This window comes from Carassius gibelio, chromosome B4 (assembly GCF_023724105.1).
Source record: "Carassius gibelio isolate Cgi1373 ecotype wild population from Czech Republic chromosome B4, carGib1.2-hapl.c, whole genome shotgun sequence".
Lineage (NCBI taxonomy): Eukaryota > Metazoa > Chordata > Actinopteri > Cypriniformes > Cyprinidae > Carassius > Carassius gibelio.
In genome coordinates this window covers 2403434-2422150 of record NC_068399.1, presented here as the reverse complement: position 1 = coordinate 2422150, position 18717 = coordinate 2403434, and the positions used below count along the sequence as shown (strand labels likewise).

At 38.9% G+C, this 18717-nt stretch overlaps 1 protein-coding gene across 5 annotated transcripts in view; it reads right to left on the bottom strand.

Moving 5' to 3' along the window:
- LOC127956069 (membrane-spanning 4-domains subfamily A member 4A) overlaps positions 1–18717 on the bottom strand; it is a 149398-nt gene that overhangs the window by 30612 nt on the left and 100069 nt on the right. The window contains exon 1 of one of the 5 annotated variants that reach the window (XM_052553846.1): positions 13195–14276. The exons of 2 other annotated variants lie outside the window; for them this stretch is intronic. The gene's annotated coding sequence lies outside the window, so the exon portion shown is untranslated. Of the gene's footprint in view, positions 1–2241; positions 2378–7942; positions 8772–13194; positions 14277–18717 lie in introns of those variants that run through there. 2 more of the 5 variants (XM_052553845.1, XM_052553842.1) reach the window with 2 other exon arrangements.

The following is an 18717-nucleotide window of genomic DNA, read 5'->3' as shown; positions in this document are numbered from 1 at the left end:
GCCATTCACCAACCCTACACCGAACCCTAACCCTCACAGGAAACTTTGTGCATTTTTACTTTCTCAAAAAAACTCATTCTGTATGATTTATAAGCGTTTTGAAATATGGGGACATGGGTTATGTTCTCATAAGCCACCCTCTCCTTGTAATACCTGTGTCATACCCATGTCATTATACAGAGTTGTGTCCTGATATGTCACAAAAACATGCCCACATATATATGTATAGTTAGATGTACTGTAAGAATATGTATAATAGGTCTCTTAACTCCTAATTAATGTCCTATTTAAAAAAAAAAAAAAAGTAACGTGACAATTCAGCCAAGTATGGTGGCCAATACTCAGAATTTGTGCTCTGCATTTAACCCATCTGAAGTGCACACACACAGAGCAGTGAACACACACACTGTGAACACACATCCGGAGCAGTGGGCATCATTTATGCTGCGGCGCTCTTGAAGGTGGCGAGAGAGCTGTACATGCACTCGCCCACCTACAATTCCTGCCGGCCCAAGACTCGAACTCACAACCTTTCAATTGCAAGTCCGACTCGCTAACCATTAGGCCATACTTATATTTGATTTGATCCTTGATGTAACTAAATGATTTTCAAGGGGTCATACGATGCTGCTAAAAAGAACATTATTTTGTGTGTTTGGTGTAATGAAATGTGTTTTTTAACCTTACACCACATAAACACATTATTTTCTACATACTGCACATTATTTTTCTCCTCTATGCCCCACCTTCTTAAACGGGCAATTTTCACGAAGCTCATCATTCTGAAAAGTGAGGTGTGCCTTGATTGGCCAGCTATCAGTGCATTGTGATTGGCTGAATGCATCAAGCGTGTGACAGGCGGCTTGAGTTACATATTGTGATGACTTGTCCGTCCGGAGCGACGAAACATGAACATAAAACCCATTATAAATGTGATATAAACATGATTTCTAGGTGTGTTCTCTTTTGGAAGGCCAAACGAAGTAGTTTCGCTTTCTCAACGAAACACCGTCACACACCGCGGCCTTAAGTGAGCAGAGGTGCATTCTACGAAGCAGTAACCACATGTGACGACCCTGGGCTGGACTCCACTTCATTCACGGTGAAAGCCGATTCAGCGATCCACAGTGCAAAGTTGATGTGTTTCCTCAGCAACCAGCACGGATCAGCTCCAGGTATGACGAAGAGGATATTGTCCTCTTTTGGAATGTCAATCAAAGTAGTTTCACTTTCACTGTGAAACACACAGCGTGTATACGACATGGTAGTGGCGGCAACAACAATACTACAATGAGAATAAAAAGTACGCCTTCTTTCTTTGCATGAACATCTGGGTGGCGCTATGCAAATCTTCCCTCATAGTGATATAGAGATCTGGGGTTGTGTTAGATCAAGCTGTTTCAGGAGGGCGTGGACGGGTCTCAGTTTTATAAAGAATATATTTTTGGATTTGAGACTTTAGTCTTTGCAGCTTTACAGATCTCCATAGAATGGAATAGAATAAAACAAACTGAATTTTTTAAACTGAGATCTGCAAGCTGAATATTTAGGGAAAGATGTTATAGAGTTTTCACTCCACTACATCTATGTATGACTGTAATTGTTTTGTTACATCATCCATTATTTCCAGCACTTAATCAAGCCTCTCTGATTTAAAACACGATGGTGATTTATTTCACGTGTCATTGTATTCACAAATTCACCATCTCTAACTCTGTGTCGTCACCAACTCCCGAGCATTTAGTTGTTTCACCATCAAATGGCTTTTCCAACTCATTTTTTGCGTGTCATGACGCAACTTTCCTGTGAGGAACATTGTTCAGGGGAAAACCCAAGATTGAGCAAGACTTCTGTCCGCTGTAAAGAGAGAACTGGAAACTGTTTGTGCTGCCAACAAGTGTCACTGACACAATACAAGTTATTAACATGATAAGAAACACCAGTTTGCAATATCAAGGAGCAAAACAAGCTGTTTTGTAAAGTTGAAAATAGCAGAATTACATACATTAGCCTACATTTACAAATGACCCGCCCAATCTAACGGGTAAAAGAAGGTGAATAGAGAAATTTCTCTCCATAACTTCATTTACTGTCTACTATATTGACTTTTTACATTTTATGATAAACGTAAGCCATTCATTAGTTAAACCTCACAATAAACTCGACTAAAATAGCAAACACAGATCAAACACATAGGTAATATGACAGCATCATATTATGAGAAGAACATTCTGGACTCACCGATAAATAAGACAGAAGTTGTAAGCTTTGGTTCACAGTGTTCAGAAATGGGTCTTTCTCAGTGGCGTAGTCTAGATAACTTTGAAGAAGTGGGTGGGACAGGAGGAGTGTGTGGGCATGTTTTTGTGACATATCAGGACACAACTCTGTATAATGACATGGGTATGACACAGGTATTACAAGGAGAGGGTGGCTTATGAGAACATAACCCATGTCCCCATTTTTCAAAACGCTTATAAATCATACAGAATGAGTTTTTTTGAGAAAGTAAAAATGCACAAAGTTTCCTGTGAGGGTTAGGGTTAGGGGTAGGGTTGGTGAAGGGCGATAGAATATACAGTTTCTACAGTATAAAAACCATTACGCCTATGGGATGTCCCCACTTTTCACAAAAACAAACGAGTGTGTGTGTGTGTGTGTGTGTGTGTGTTTGCTTTAATAAAATGTATTATAAGGTCCGAGATTACTAATGCCAGTGAATAAATACATAGATAAGCCATAAACACTCGTGTTCCCAAACAGTTTAGTGTGTAAAGCGTTCATGTGCTGAGGAGTGGGACATGTCCCACCCGTTAATTACGACATGATCTTATCACAGGACAAACTCAAACGTTTAGATTTGATTTACAAGACTGAGATTGGTTATTATTGGTTGATTATATATATATATATATATATATATATATATATATATATATATAGCGGTGGGCATAGATTAATTTTTTTTAAATCTAGATTAATCTCATTGTTATCTAGGAATTAATCTAGATCAAAATGGCTCATTTGAATTCTGCTGAAGGCATTCAGAATATGTTTTCTACCTAAATAAAATAATGACTAAAAGTAACGTTAGATCTTTGGGAACTGGTTTCTGAAGCCAGGTGGTGCATTAGACCAGGGGCTCATCTCCTGTTTCCAAAATGCATGACAAACCCAGCGGCATCTTAGCTGCATCGGACCCACTTTATATGAAGTGGCCTTAACTACTATGTAGTTAAATTTTAATTATTAATTTGGTACAATGCACTTATTGTGTATATACATGTTTTACATTGTACTCATATTTGAAAAATATCTGCACATAATTACATCTGTAATTAATTTCTCTAATTACATGTATAATTACACGTTGACCCATCCCTTACACCTTAACACACCCTAAAACTTACCCATACCACACAATCTGTCCCTAACTTTAAGCTGCAATACAATATGAACACAATAAGTACATTCTATTTATTTTTTGATGTAAGTACATAGTAGTTAAGGCCACTTAATATAAAGTGGGACCGCTGCATCCATGATAGTACATCACGTTTGATGTGGTAATTTCACAGTAGGGATACACACAGGTTTAAAGACTCGTTCTCGCCCCCTACAGATTCGGCTAGGTATACATCTGCGCTAAAATATCAAGGTGAAAATCATCATAGCTCATGTAGCATAGACCCAGCTCCCAACCCAACTTTGAGATTCAATTAACGGCAATATTTTTTTAAATCGCCCAATAAGAGTCTCACGTTAACGCAGCACGTTAACGCCGATAATGGCCCACCACTAATATATATATTTACAGAAGTTACCCACTAAAATGTCAGTGTAAAAATATGTATGTACCAAAAAAAATCTTGTTATGCATATTTAAAGCATGAATCATTTAATGACATCTAAAAAGAATTTAAGCATCACAGTGCAGCCCTCAAATAATTAACTGTAATTTCAATCAGGACCACTTCTGTCAAGTATATTTATTACAGTTATACTGCATACAGTTAGTGTAGGAGGTATGGTTATGTTCTGGGCAACACTCCACATGCCTGTCCATGCAGCAATGCTTGGACAGAGCGGGGAGAGCAGCAAGACAAACCCCCCTGGGGTACAGAACAGAACCATTATCTACATACATAATTACAAGTGTTGTTACAAACTTGGTAGAGAAACTTCCAATGAAGTGACTGTAAATAAAGAACAAGGTCAGATTGAATAACAGATTAGTTGGTGGAGTTGGGGTTGGAGGAGGGAGTTAGTTGAAAGCAGAGATGTAATGGAAGAGGCGCAGAATGGGAATTTAAATAGACCGCTTGTGATAGGTGTTGAGACCGGATTGGAACACATCAGGAACAGCTGACTGTCAGCTGATGCAAGCGTAACTAACGTGGCCTGACTGAACTAACCCGATGCTCGATTTTTACATTTTTATACTATGCATATTTCCTTCAAACCACTAGGTTTTTTATATGTAAGTGAAAGTCATTTCAAATAAAAGTACAGGTCAGACAAACTTTACCATTTCATTTGTGCATAAAGATATCTGTTACGCTGAATGACCTTGGTCTGTATTTGGGGTAAAGGAACTCAGGGACCACTCCTGACACACTGTAGTGAGGAGAAATACTTCTGCTCAGAAATACTGGCAAGCTATTATTATTCTGACAATACTGTTGGATACTGATACTGTCAAACATTACAATACCTTTTTTTTATTCCAACTGATGAATGATGTAAGCATTGACAACCAATCAGAATCCATTCCACTTCAAAGAGCTCCAGCATTTAAAATAGAACAAACAGTGCTTGTAAAACCACAGATTTACTACAAATACCATGGTTAAACTATGGTTAATATAGCAAAACCATGGTTAATTTGTGGTTACCATGGTTTAACTACAGTAACCATGGTTTTTTGGTTTTATTTGTAGTAAAACCATGGTTAATTTTCGTAAGGGACACGACAAAATATATTACCGCATTTCAATTATTCATCCGTTTTACTGAACATTGTTGTCGGTGGAGCAGCGGCACTGATCAAATGCTTCAAAAAGCGCAAGCAGGGGAAGCGAGCAGGTGCGCTCGTTAGACTCAGGAAGCACGGATTTCGAATGCCATTTCCTAGCGTCCATTTGGCAAATCTCTGCTCTCTACCCGACAAAACAGAAGAAATCCTTCTGCTCTCCTGGACAAATAAGGATTTCTAACACTCTGCTGCTCTGTGTTTCATGGAATCCTGGCTGAATGACGCCATACCAGACAGAGCACTCCATCATGTGCTGGACTTTCAGATGTTTAGAGCAGATTGCAACGCAGAATCAACAGGGAAATTATGTGGTGCTGAGACATGCTTTTACATCAATGAAAGGTGGTGAACAGATGCAACTGTGTTGAAGAAGATGTGCTGTTCAGACCTAGAAGTGCTCTTTGTTAACTGCAAGCCGTTCTATTTGCCGCAGGAGTTTCACTCGTTCATTCTGGTGAGTGTTTACATCCCTCCGAAAGCGCACGTAAGCCTCACTTTACAGAAACTCGCTGATCAGATCATGGAGACAGAACAACAACACCCGGACTCTGTTTTAATCATTCTTGATTGGCGACTTTGATAAAGCCAATCTCTTCTGTGAACTGCCAAAATACAGACAACATGTCACATATCCCACCACAGTAATATATTGGATCACTGTTACACCACAACAAAAAATGCATATCACTGTTCCACGAACAGTCTGATCACTGCCTGGTTCATCTTATACCAACCTACAGGCAGAAATTTAAATTTGCTAAACCTGTAGTAAAGACTGTGAAGAGATGAACCAATGAAACAGAGCAGGATTTACAAACTTGTTTTGACTGATTGTGGTGTTTTTGAAGCTGCTACCGCCGATCTGGATGAACTCACAGAGACTGTAACATCCTATATTATTTTTTGTGAGGATATATGTATTTGTACCAGGACTCATTTAACATTCAACAATGTTAAGCCATGGTTTACAGCAAAACTCAGATATTTTCGTCAGGCCAAAGAGGATGCCTACAGAAATGAGGACAGAGTCTTGAATAATCAGGCCAGGTACACACTGAACAAAGAGATCAGAGCGGCTAAAAGGACCTACGCTAAAAAGCTGGAAGACCAGTTTACTTTCAACGACTTAACTTCAGTGTGGAAAGGACTGAGAGCCATCACTAACTACAAGACACCATCCTACTACACTGAGGCTAATCAACGACTTGCTAATGACATGAGTGAGTTTCATTGTAGATTTTCAACACTCCACACCCATTCTGCCCATCTCTCTACACAACCGTTAACACCTTCTGTAATCCCCCTCTCCCCTACTCCTGCACTTCAATCAATCAATCAATCAATCAATCACCTTTATTTATATAGTGCTTTAAACAAAATACATTGCGCCAAAGCACTGAACAACATTCATTTGGAAAACAGTGTCTCAATAATGCAAAATGATAGTTAAAGGCAGTTCATCATTGAATTCAGTGATGTCATTTCTGTTCAGTTGAAATAGTGTCTGTTTTAATTTGCAATCAAGTCAACGATATCACTGTAGATGAAGTGACCCCAACCAAGCAAGCCAGAGGCGACAGCGGCAAGGAACCGAAACTCCATCGGTGATAGAATGGAGAAAAAAACCTTGGGAGAAACCAGGCTCAGTTGGGGGGGCAGTTCTCCTCTGACCAGACGAAACCAGTAGTTCAATTCCAGGCTGCAGCAAAGTCAGATTGTGCAGAAGAATCATCTGTTTCCTGTGGTCTTGTCCTGGTGGTCCTCTGAGACAAGGTCTTTACAGGGCATCTGTATCTGGGGCTCTAGTTGTCCTGGTCTCCGCTGTCTTTCAGGGATGTAGAGGTCCTTTCTAGGTGCTGATCCACCATCTGGTCTGGATACGTACTGGATCCGGGTGACTGCAGTGACCCTCTGATCTGGACACAGACTGGGTCTGGTGGCCACGGTGACCTCGGAATAAGAGAGAAACAGACAAATATTAGCGTAGATGCCATTCTTCTAATGATGTAGAAAGTACGGTGTTATTTTCACTTCAAAGCAGTGAAAACGATATGCGCCAGGTCTTCAGGAAGAAGAAAAGCACCAGGCCCAGATGGTGTTACACCAGCCTGTCTGAAAATCTGTGCTGACCAGCTGGCCCCCATCTTTTCACAGATCTTCAACAGATCCCTGGAGTTGTGTGAAGTGCCTTCCTGCTTCAAACACTCCACCATCATCCCCGTTTCCAAAGAAACCCAAGATTACAGGATATAAGGACTACAGACCTGAGGCTCTAACGTCTGTCGTCATGAAGTCGTTTGAAAAACTGGTTCTGGCTTATCTGAAGGACATCACTGGACCCTTACTGGACCCCCTGCAGTTAGCTTACCGAGCAAACAGGTCCGTGTGATGCAATCAACATGGGACTGTACTTCATCCTGCAACATCTGGACAAACCAGGGACTTATGTGAGGATCCTGTTTTGTGGACTTTAGTTCGGCTTTCAACACCATCATCCCAACAACCCTCCAGACCAAACTGACCCAGCTCTCTGTTCCTAGCTCTATCTGTCAGTGGACCACCAGCTTTCTGACAGACAGGCAGCAGCTAGTGAGACTGGGAAAATTCACATCAAACAGCTGCTCCACCAACACTGGTCCTCCTCAGGGAAGTGTTCTCTTCCCACTGCTCTTCTCCCTGTACACCAATGACTGCACCTCTAAAGACCCCTCTGTCAAGCTCCTGAAGTTTGCAGATGACACTACAGTCATCGGCCTCATCCAGGACGGTGATGAGTCTGCTTACAAGACAAGAGGTTGAGCAGCTGGCTGTCTGGTGCAGTCTTAACAACCTGGAGCTGAACACTCCGAAAACAGTGGAGATGATCGTGGACTTTAGGAGAAACCCCCCTGCACTTTCCCCACTCACCATCATGAACAGCACTGTGACTGCAGTGGAGTCATTCAGTTTCCTGGGAACCACCATCTCTCGGGACCTGAAGTGGAACAATCACATTGACTCCATTGTTAAAGTAAATAAATTAGGTGACATCAGTGCAGAAACCATGATCTACTTACTTTACATAATCCATTGCGATGTATTTGTTTTTAAATTAACTTACATTTCGCCAGATTGCCCTTCATTCAATCCCTCGGTTTACTCGCGCTCATAACATTAGCACAGAATCAGTTCAGAATCAATCACCAAAAGAACCAGTTTAGTTCAGGCATGCTGTGAGTCAGTCGCCTTCATGCTGAATCACGCATTTGCAGTATCATCAGCTCCTCAGTTCTTGAATGGGACCGTCCGAAAGAAATGGTTTTCGGTTCAGTGTACTGGTGATCCAAAAACTGATGCAACCGGTTCTTGACTCGAGAATGAGAACTGCTTCAGCAGTGGGCATGTTTGTTCATCATCTGGCTCTGCTCTGTGTTAATTTTTCAGTTTGGTCTTCACAGCAGTTCAGTCATTGTACATGAACATGAACTACTCCGGGATATTGGTTTATTCTGACTCAGAAGGAGTGTCAGTCATGTTAAAAAAGTTTACAGCTCAAGTAATTTGTGGATAAATGCTTATTGGAGACGTGAACCGTTTCAAACGATTCTGTTAGATTTGGTGAACTGGTTCAACCGGTTCACTAAGAAGAACCGGTTAAATTGAACGATTTGTTCACAAAGCGGACATCACTACTTCAGAGCTGCAAATACCAGGACAGCCAGCCACAAGAACAGTTTTTTCCCCCAGGTAATCTATCTCACGAACAGTTAAATGTTCCCCACTTATGCAATAAAAATGTGCAGTATCCTTTTATTTATTTGTTGCCCCTCCATCCAAGTACATCTCTGCATCTTCATTTATTCTATACCATTATCATCCATAGCACTAAAGATGATAATGGGATATCTATAGCACAACTGTTCATACATTTTATTTATTTGCAGGTTGTTGTTTTTCCTTCTTCTGTGTGTTGTTGTTGTCTCTGTGTACTGGAAGCTTATGTCACTAAACAAATTCACAAAGTCACCTTTATTTATATAGTGCTTTAAACAAAATACATTGCGTCAAAGCAACTGAACAACATTTATTAAGAAAACAGTGTGTCAATAATGCAAAATGACAATTAAAGTCTCCGCTGTCTTTCAGGGCAGTAGAGGTCCTTTCTAGGTGCTGATCCACCATCTGGTCTGGATACGTACTGGATCCGGGTGACCGCAGTGACTGAATGGATCTGGCGGCTACGGTGACCTCGGAATAAGAGAGAAACAGACAAATATTAGCGTAGATGCCATTCTTCTAATGATGTAGCAAGTACATAGGGTGTTATGGGAAGAGTTCCCAGTTCCGGTTTACCTAATTAATGCAGCCTAAAAATCCTTGGATTTGGATATTAAAAGCACAGTAGTGTGTTATGTGTAAGCCAGGTTAAAGATATGGGTCTTTAATCTAGATTTAAACCACAAGAGTGTGTCTGCCTCCCGAACAATGTTAGGTAGGTTATTCCAGAGTTTAGGCGCCAAATAGGAAAAGGATCTGCCGCCCGCAGTTGATTTTGATATTCTAGGTATTATCAAATTGCCTGAGTTTTGAAAACGCAGTGGATGTGGAGGATTATAATGTAATAGGAGCTCATTCAAATACTGAGGTGCTAAACCATTCAGGGCTTTATAAGTAATAAGCAATATTTTTAAATCTATACGATGTTAGATAGGGAGCCAGTGCAGTGTTGACAGGACCGGGCTAATATGGTCATACTTCCTGGTTCTAGTAAGAACTCTTGCTGCTGTAGTTTGTTTACTAAACGTGCAGAACAACCACCCAATAAAGCATTACAATAGTCTAACCTTGAGGTCATAAATATATGGATTAACATTTCTGCATTTGACATCGAGAGCATAGTCTGTAATTTATATATATTTTTGAGATGGAAAAATGCAGTATTACAAATGCTAAAAGCGTGGCTTTCTAAGGAAAGATTGCTATCAAATAGCACACCTAGGTTCCTAACTGATGACGAAGAATTGACAGAGCAGCCATCAAGTCTTAGACAGTGTTCTAGGTTATTACAAGCAGACTTTTAGGTCCTATAATTAACACCTGTTACTTCAGAATTTAGCAGTAAGAAATTACTCGTCATTCAGTTTTTTATATCGACAATGCATTCCATTAGTTTTTCAAATTGGTGTGTTTCACCGGGCTGTGAAGAAATGTAGAGCTTAGTATCATCAGCATAACAGTGAAAGCTAACACCATGTTTCCTGATGATACCTCCCAAGGGTAACATATAAAGCGTGAAGAGTAGCTGCCCTAGTACTGAGCCTTGAGGTACTCCATACTGCACTTGTGATCGATATGATACATCTTCGAACTGATGGTGGTCATATAAGTACGATTTAAACCATGCTAATGCACTTCCATTGATGCCAAAAAAGTGTTCAAGTCTATGCAAAATAATGTTGTGGTCAATTGTGTCAAACGCAGCACTAAGATCCAATAAAACTAATAGAGAGATACGCCCACGATCAGATCCGATGGAAATCCTCACATATACCATTTTTCTCTAAGAAGGAATATAATTGTGAGGATACCACCTTTTCTAGTATCTTGGACAGAAAAGGGAGATTCGAGATTGGTCTATAATTGACTAGTTCTTTGGGGTCAAGTTGTGGGTTTTTTTTAATGAGAGGCTTAATAACAGCCAGTTTGAAGGTTTTGGGGACCAGTGGTGTCAAAAGTATTGGCATTCATTACTCAAGTAGAAGTATAGATACTAGGGTTTAAAAAGACTTTTGTAGAAGTTGAAGTATCAACTCAAGCTTTTTACTCAAGTAAAAGTGTAAAAGTACTGGTTTAAAAAACTACTTAAAGTATAAAAGTAAAAGTAATGTAAGGGAAAAAATGCCATTAAGAACAAAAGCTTGGGCCGTGCCACAGGGGCCTATAGTACACTACCCCACCTCCTCAAAAAAACATTTTTCTAAAGGCCATAATGACTATAATGTTATATTAAAATGTTCATGTTGAAAAATTTGGGATGCACTAGGCTACCTGTTTCAGCCGCATATATGCCCATTGAAAATGAACGCACTTTAGTACAATGCAAATATATTAAAGAGCTAGAGATATGATGACTAGTTGCGAATAAGTATTGTTATGGTGCAAAAAGTCAAACTTCAGAGGCATGTAATCAATAACCTTTAATGGAATGAAAATGTACATCCAAGTTTAGCTGCAGGAATCTGTGAGGGCAATGGACAAGAACATTGGTGCAGGCTTAGTAACAATTACCCTTGTATAGTTGTACAATAAACATTATAGTGCTGTCAAAATTAATGATTAATCCAAGTGATTTATCAAAAACGAAAAATAACTCATAATCCTGATACCTTCTTGATTGATAGCTTCCTGTATTCGCTACATACGTCTGCTATGTCCAGCGTTCAGGGGGGGAACGAGTTACAAAGTTGGTAGGGCCTAGTTATCACAACATTGTCAATCGCGTCAACAATCACAAACGATAATTTATTAAAACGTCTCGCTACAGCAACTACCTACAGTAGCTTAATTTGTGGAGGAGGAAGAGAAAACACCCATTTGGTAAATGAGCCAGTGAGAAATAATAACTTTTAAGTAGGGTCCAGTGCCTTTTCAATACTTTTAAAAGGTACCGGCGCCTAAACAGTGCCTGAACCGATACTTTAAAAAAAGAACCTCAACAAAACTATGGATAACTTTAAAGAACATTACAAATAGTTAAAATAAATCCATCGATTTCACCTTGGATGCTCTCATTTCCCAAAATGTGCTTCCCTTAATCTAAGGCTAATAAATGTATTTCACAATGGTCATTATTTAATACAAAACCACACATAATATTTCTACTGTATATCTGTCACTCACTCTGATATTTAGTTAAAATGAGTGCTGTCTGTCACTGTCTTTAATCAGTTCTGTGAATTACTGTATGGTCATTCTTTATAAAATAGCAACGTTTTTAAAATACGGTACTGTGCAAAAGTCTTATGGAAAAGAAAAAATTGTATTTTCACCCCAAAAAAAGGGTTTTAAGCCAGTTATTTATATCCTTTGCTGTATTGTGTCCGTAGGAAATATCAGTTTGCCATTAATTTTAATAATAATCTAGTGCGATTTTGAATGAACAAGCAGTTTGACAACGGCAAAATGAATGTTTGGAAATGTAAACTGATATTTTCTACTGACACACTACAGCAAAATATATAAATAGCCCAACACCATTCTTTTAAGTGAAAATACTAACGTGCCTAAGACTTTTTCACAATAGCTAGTGTATGTATAAAGTACTTATGAATAAGTTTAATTAAAGTATGTGTTCGTTCATATGTGTTAAGGGCTAGATTGTCGCTGGAGGAAACGGCTGTGGTGTGATGAGTGGTGACAAGCGAAAACTTTACAGTAGATGAGAAAGCGACTGCTTCTTCGTGACCTTTTGTAAACTGTATTTATGACAAAGAACTGCACAGATACGGATATTCTAACAATCTATCGATAAACACACACCTTGTGTCCTCTGTCTCTGTTTGAGCTCACGCTGCTGCGCCGCGGTCTGTGGATTGAAGAGCGCGCTGAAAGACGGGAGGAGACCGGTCTGACGCCGGTTTCATATGAACTTTAAGGGGAGAAATATATTTTTTGATGAACCCAAAACTGGCTACTCCTTGCTGGAGTGTGAGGTGATTTGTGTCATGTGCAGGTGCGATGGATCGCGTACAGACCAATAGGGTGTCGGAATGGTATCTGTTTATACTTCTCATCCAACCACAATCAAATTCACTCCATCCGGGTGGCGCGATTTATCTGGATAAGTTTTTTTTTTTTTTTTTTTAGAATGATGACAAGCCGGAATGAAAACAAGCCCAAATTAAATGAATAAAGCAGTAACGAGGCTATTTTTAAAATGTAAGGAGTAGAAAGTACAGATACTTGCGTGAAAATGTAAGGAGTAAAAGTAAAAAGTCGGCTGAAAAATAATTACTCAAGTAAAGTATAGATACCCAAAATTTCTACTTAAGTACAGTAACGAAGTATTTGTACTTCGTTACTTGACACCTCTGTCTATGACATAAGATATCAAAATTTCTTGCATCAAAAATAAAAGGTTAGTTCACCCAAAGATGAAAATTCTGTCCTTAATTACTCACCCTCATGTCGTCCCAAGCCTGTAAGACCTCCATTCATCTTTGGAACTGTAACAGTGCGTGTCTTTAAGGAGAGGGTACAACATTGGAATCCTAAAGAAGTGAGGTTTTTAATCAAAATAACTGCAAAGAACAAACACATACATAACGTTATTAAACATAAGAAAAGGAACATGACCAAATAAGGAAAACTCAAAAGAAACAGGAGAATAGAAGTCCATGACTGTGACGTTATGAAATGTTATGGTGAAAATAACGGAATGTTATTTTCACCATCACCCGCCTTTCCCTCGTCATTTCCACAACCACATTTTTTTTGGTACAACATAAAAAAATAAAAAGTTCAGGTAATGATGGTGGTGGTGTTGATTATTTAGCAGTTAAGGTTAAAGTACACGTACATAAGTTGAAAAATATCAGATTTGAAAATGTCAGAAATATAAGGATAAAGATTTCAGTTGCTTAGTGTTCAGCGTTGTTTTGGTGTTAACTTTGTAAAATCTTAACAGTTTCATTTCAGAGAATAAAAATAATAATAATTTGGAAAGATGTAAGTGTGATGTGTAACCCAATATATTTACAACTACAAATATTTCAACATTTTTGGTTGAAAACTCATTTATTTGTTAGATTGCAGAAATGACTATTTTGCGATGTCTGAAAAAAAACATTATTTCATAAAAATCAGCACAGCCAACATCAAGGCAGGTATCTAGGCATACTGGGGAAGCATATTTATGGCAAATGCTAAAAATGTATGTATAATTTGGTATTATAATTTTAAATTTACTTCCATTTGCTGATAGTTTTGGCTACAAATTAACTGTATACAGTATGCTGGACCTGTGATGTTTTGATTGGTTTTATGCAACTTACTAAAGGTCCGTACTAAAAGAATGGTATAAGAATATAAATAGCCCCTATATGGCTATAGTACTCAATGGCTGCATATAGGCTAGAATCTATAACCCATTGTTGTCATGAATGCAACCTCTTAAGTTTTAGATTTTATCACTAGTTAAAAGTGTAGAATTAAAAAAAAAAAAACCTTTGTGCTGGGCGAGACTATACAAAGATGCCAAAATATGCTTACAGACAAATCTGACCATGTAAGGAAAAGACAAATTAGGAGACAGAGTAATCATTTATTTCTAACAGAAAAACTAGTGCTGGCAACCATACAATTTATATATATATATATATATATATATATATATATATATATATAATTTTAAATGATGTGTATGTATGTATATACACTCACCTAAAGGATTATTAGAAACACAATACTAATACTGTGTTTGACCCCCTTTCGCCTTCAGAACTGCCTTAATTCTACGTGGCATTGATTCAACAAGGTGCTGACAGCATTCGTTAAAAATGTTGGGCCTTATTGATAGGATAGCATCTTGCAGTTGATGGAGATTTGTGGGATGCATATCCAGGGCACGAAGCTCCTGTTCCACCACATCCTAAAGATGCTCTATTGGGTTGAGATCTGGTGACTGTGGGGGCCATTTTAGTACAGTGAACTCATTGTCATGTTCAAGAAACCAATTTGAAATGATTCGAGCTTTGCTTCTATTCCTGCTGGATAATGCACCATGTGCAGGAAAAGAGAAATTGTTTAGAGCTATAACAACATAATTAGTAAAATAAATATTGAGATACTTTAGTAAACTTCTTTTAGTAATACCATATTGGGGAAAATCTACTAGTCATATTTAAAACCTTAGCTAAAGGGATAGTTTACCCAAAAATGAAAATTCCATACCTGGAGCAACTTAAAGGTGAGGACATGATTACAGAATTTTTATTTTAGGCTGAACTACCTTTAAGTAAAAGTATTATCTTGCATACTTTAATATACTTAAGGTATTGAGAGTAAAAGTAAAGGTAAATAGTATTGTTCTGAAAAAAAAAGAAGAATTCGTCAGGATGGTTTTACATTAATATTACTTCTGCATTACTGTGTATGTTGCATTTTACTTCTGAATAAAATTTATTGTCAGAATATTAACAAATAATTGCTAACTATATCAAAGATTGCATCTGCAGGACTGGGACCGGTCAAACAGAGCGCTGTTCAGCTGTCACAGCTGCTGTTGAACATTGAGCTGTACTATGCTCCATTTTTTTTATTCGGTTTTATTTTTATATTTAACGTCATACAAAATCTGAGTTGTAAACCAGACTACATATGATCTCATGATTAAGACAATAAACTACATAAAATTGCACCTTTTTAAGTTATCAGTAAGCATTTGAACTGCTGTGTGTGTTTTGTAGTTTTTCATATGTATCATTACATTACTCAAGTAAGCTCCAAGACAATACCTGCATTTAAAGTTGTAATCTGAAAAAGGACGCAGCAAACCAGTTTTAATTTACCTGGCCTCGATCTTGGCTATGCCTGAGGTACATCACCATCTCCTCCATTATGATGTAAAACATAAAACCAAAACGCATGTGCAGTAACGTGGTTATGTCATGTGCATGTATTTACCGTAAATATGTGTGCGTACCGTACTGACTGGCATTAAAGCACATGTCCAGGTTCATTCACTTCTGGATGTTCGAAAGGTATGCTGGATTTGAGATTTGATGGCAGTAAAGTCAAAAAACATTTAATTACTTTAGTTTTCCTTAAAAAATTAAGTTTGTGTTAATAGCTTTTAATTGTAAGGATGCTTTTGTCATAATCATAGAGAGTGCCATTGCAAATGTGTGCTTTTTAAAACATTTATGAAGTGTTGCTAGGAAACACTTCTTTTATTTACTGTGTTGAGACATGCTGCATTTTGTCTCGTACTCTATCGCATATGTTGTCAGTGTCGAGCACTTGCTTAGACCTTTGTTTTGATAAACACTAAATGTGTTCAGCTGAAATCAATTTCCGTTTTGTTGGGTATAAAAAAAGATTAGTATACCGCGGCAGCCCTCCTCGTGTGAAGACCGAAAAGTGTAAAGACCATCGACTCTACCAGGCAGGGACACTGGAAGTGAATATAAGAATTGTTTTGATTAATCTCTTTATTTCCTTCTACTTGTTTCCTTTCTGTTTCAATGTTTTTATAACCAATTCTTCCTATGTGTTTCCAGATCCCTACCATCATTACCACTCGTAAACCATGCATCACACAATGTAGACAGCGCAATCTTAACAACCTGCATACTTTGCCAATGTCTGCTAATACACTACTTTCTTTTTCTATTGGTCTCTGGAATTGACAGTCTGCTGTAAACAAAGCAGATTTCATTACTTCTATTATTAGTCATTCAAAGCTTAATCTCATGGCCCTAACAGAGACCTGGATCAAAACAGAGGACACTGCTACACCTGCAGCACTCTCCAATAATTTAGCATTTTCCCACTCCCCCGTTTGACTGGAAGTAAAGGTACTGGTCTGCTCATCTCTAAAGATTGGAAATGTAATCCTTTACCATCTCTGGGTATCAACAGCTACTTTGAATCTCATTCAGTTACTGTAACCTACCCTCTTAAAATACATTTTGTAGTTGTCTATCGACCCACAGGACCACTAGGTAACTTTTTGGATGAATTAGATGTGTTGCTCTCAACCTTTTCTGAGGATGGTACTCCCCTAGTTATGCTTGGAGATTTCAACATTCATCTAGATAAACCTCTTTATGCTGATTTCTACACTCTACTTGCCTCTTTTGATCTCAACCGAGTGTCAACTACTGTTACTCACAAATCAGGGAACCAACTGGACCTTATTTATACACGACACTGCTCTACTGATCATGTTCTGGTTACTCCACTGCACACGTCGGATCACTTCCTCCTCACTCTTAACCTATCTGCAATGGTTTCATCTTCACTTCCTTCCCCTAAACTGTTTGCATCTTTGGATGCTAACAGTTAGCCTGACTACGTCAGACTTCCTACTTCCGCTCAATTTCATTTCGCTTCTGTACTCAGTCTGATACAGCGTCAGAGCTTTCTGTTTGCCACCGGTCTGGAAACAGCTGGGCCAATCAGGCGGGCTGAGAGCCGTGACGTAGATGCTTAGCGCCGAGTTTTACATTGTAGGTTAGAGAAATCGAAAACCGAAACGACCGCGTAAATGGGAAACGAGACACGCGATGCAATTCGCTCTGTTATGGAGAACATTCAACTCTTTTTCAACTGCAAAAGTCGTTTACAGCCATGTTCACTCCGGTATTTCGCTCGCATCATCATGTGTTAACAACAGGTTTACAGTGGAAGTTCAATCATAGATTTGAGTTCGATGCATGATGTCTGTGCTTCGATGCGGCTGTACAGGCGCATAACATACGTCATAACTAAACGTATCTGATTGGCTATGGGTAACCAATGATTTTAAACTTCAGACAAGCGCCCCCTAGCGAGAGAGAAAACACTTCTCTATTATGCCATTCCAGATTCTGTCTACAAAGCAAAGTGAAGTAGCAGAGTCTGGTATTACCAGGCTAGCTAACAGTGCTACTGATACTTTCTTCTCCACTCTTACATCTTGTTTAGACACTGTTTGCCCCTTATCTTCCAGGCCAGCCCGTAATACCCCTTCTGCCCCTTGGTTATCTGATGTGAACACCGTCCTAAGCGTAGAGCTGCTGAAAGGGTGTGGCGCAAATCCAAAAATACTACTGACCTTAATGTGTATCAGTCACTCCTATCTTCCTTTTCTGCTAATGTCTCCACTGCTAAAAGGACATACTACCATAACAAAATTAACAATTTGTCTAGCTCTCGAATGCTTTTTAAAACATTTTCCTCACTTCTTTGTCCTCCTCCTCCCCCTCCTGCTTCATCTCTAATAGCTGACGACTTTGCCACATTTTTCATTATTAAAATTAAAAACCATCAGTGCACAATTTTCCACACCACAATCAGTCAAGCTCATATCACCAGCGAACATACACTCATTTACATCCTTCTCTTCACTCTTTGAGACAGAAGTCTCCAAACTCATCCTTTCTAATCACCCTACTACTATCTCCTTGAAGCCATTTCTCCTGCAGTTGTACCTGCACTCACTCACATCAACACTTCCCTTCACACTGGTGTTATTCCCTCATCATTTAGACAGGCTCATATAACTCCACTACTTAAGAAACCCATCCTCAGCCTATCTGTTTTAGAGAATTACAGACCATTTTACCTTCTTCATTTCATTGCAAAAACAGTTGAATGAGCTGTGTTCAACCAAGTCTCTGCATTTCTCACACACAACACCCTCCTTGACAGCAACCAATCTGGCTTCAGAAGTGGACATTCAACTGAGACGGCCTTGCTCTCAGTTGTTGAAGCTCTAAGACTGGCAAGAGCTGAATCCTGAATCCACCCTTCAGTACTTATCCTGCTTGATCTGTCCGCTGCTTTGTACATGGTTAACCACCAGATCCTCCTCTCAACCCTACTGGCAAAGGGCATCTAAGGAACCACACTTTAATGGTTTGAGTCTTACATATCAGATAGGTCCTTCAAAGTATCTTGGAGAGGTGAGGTGTCCAAGTCTCAACATCTAACTACTGGGG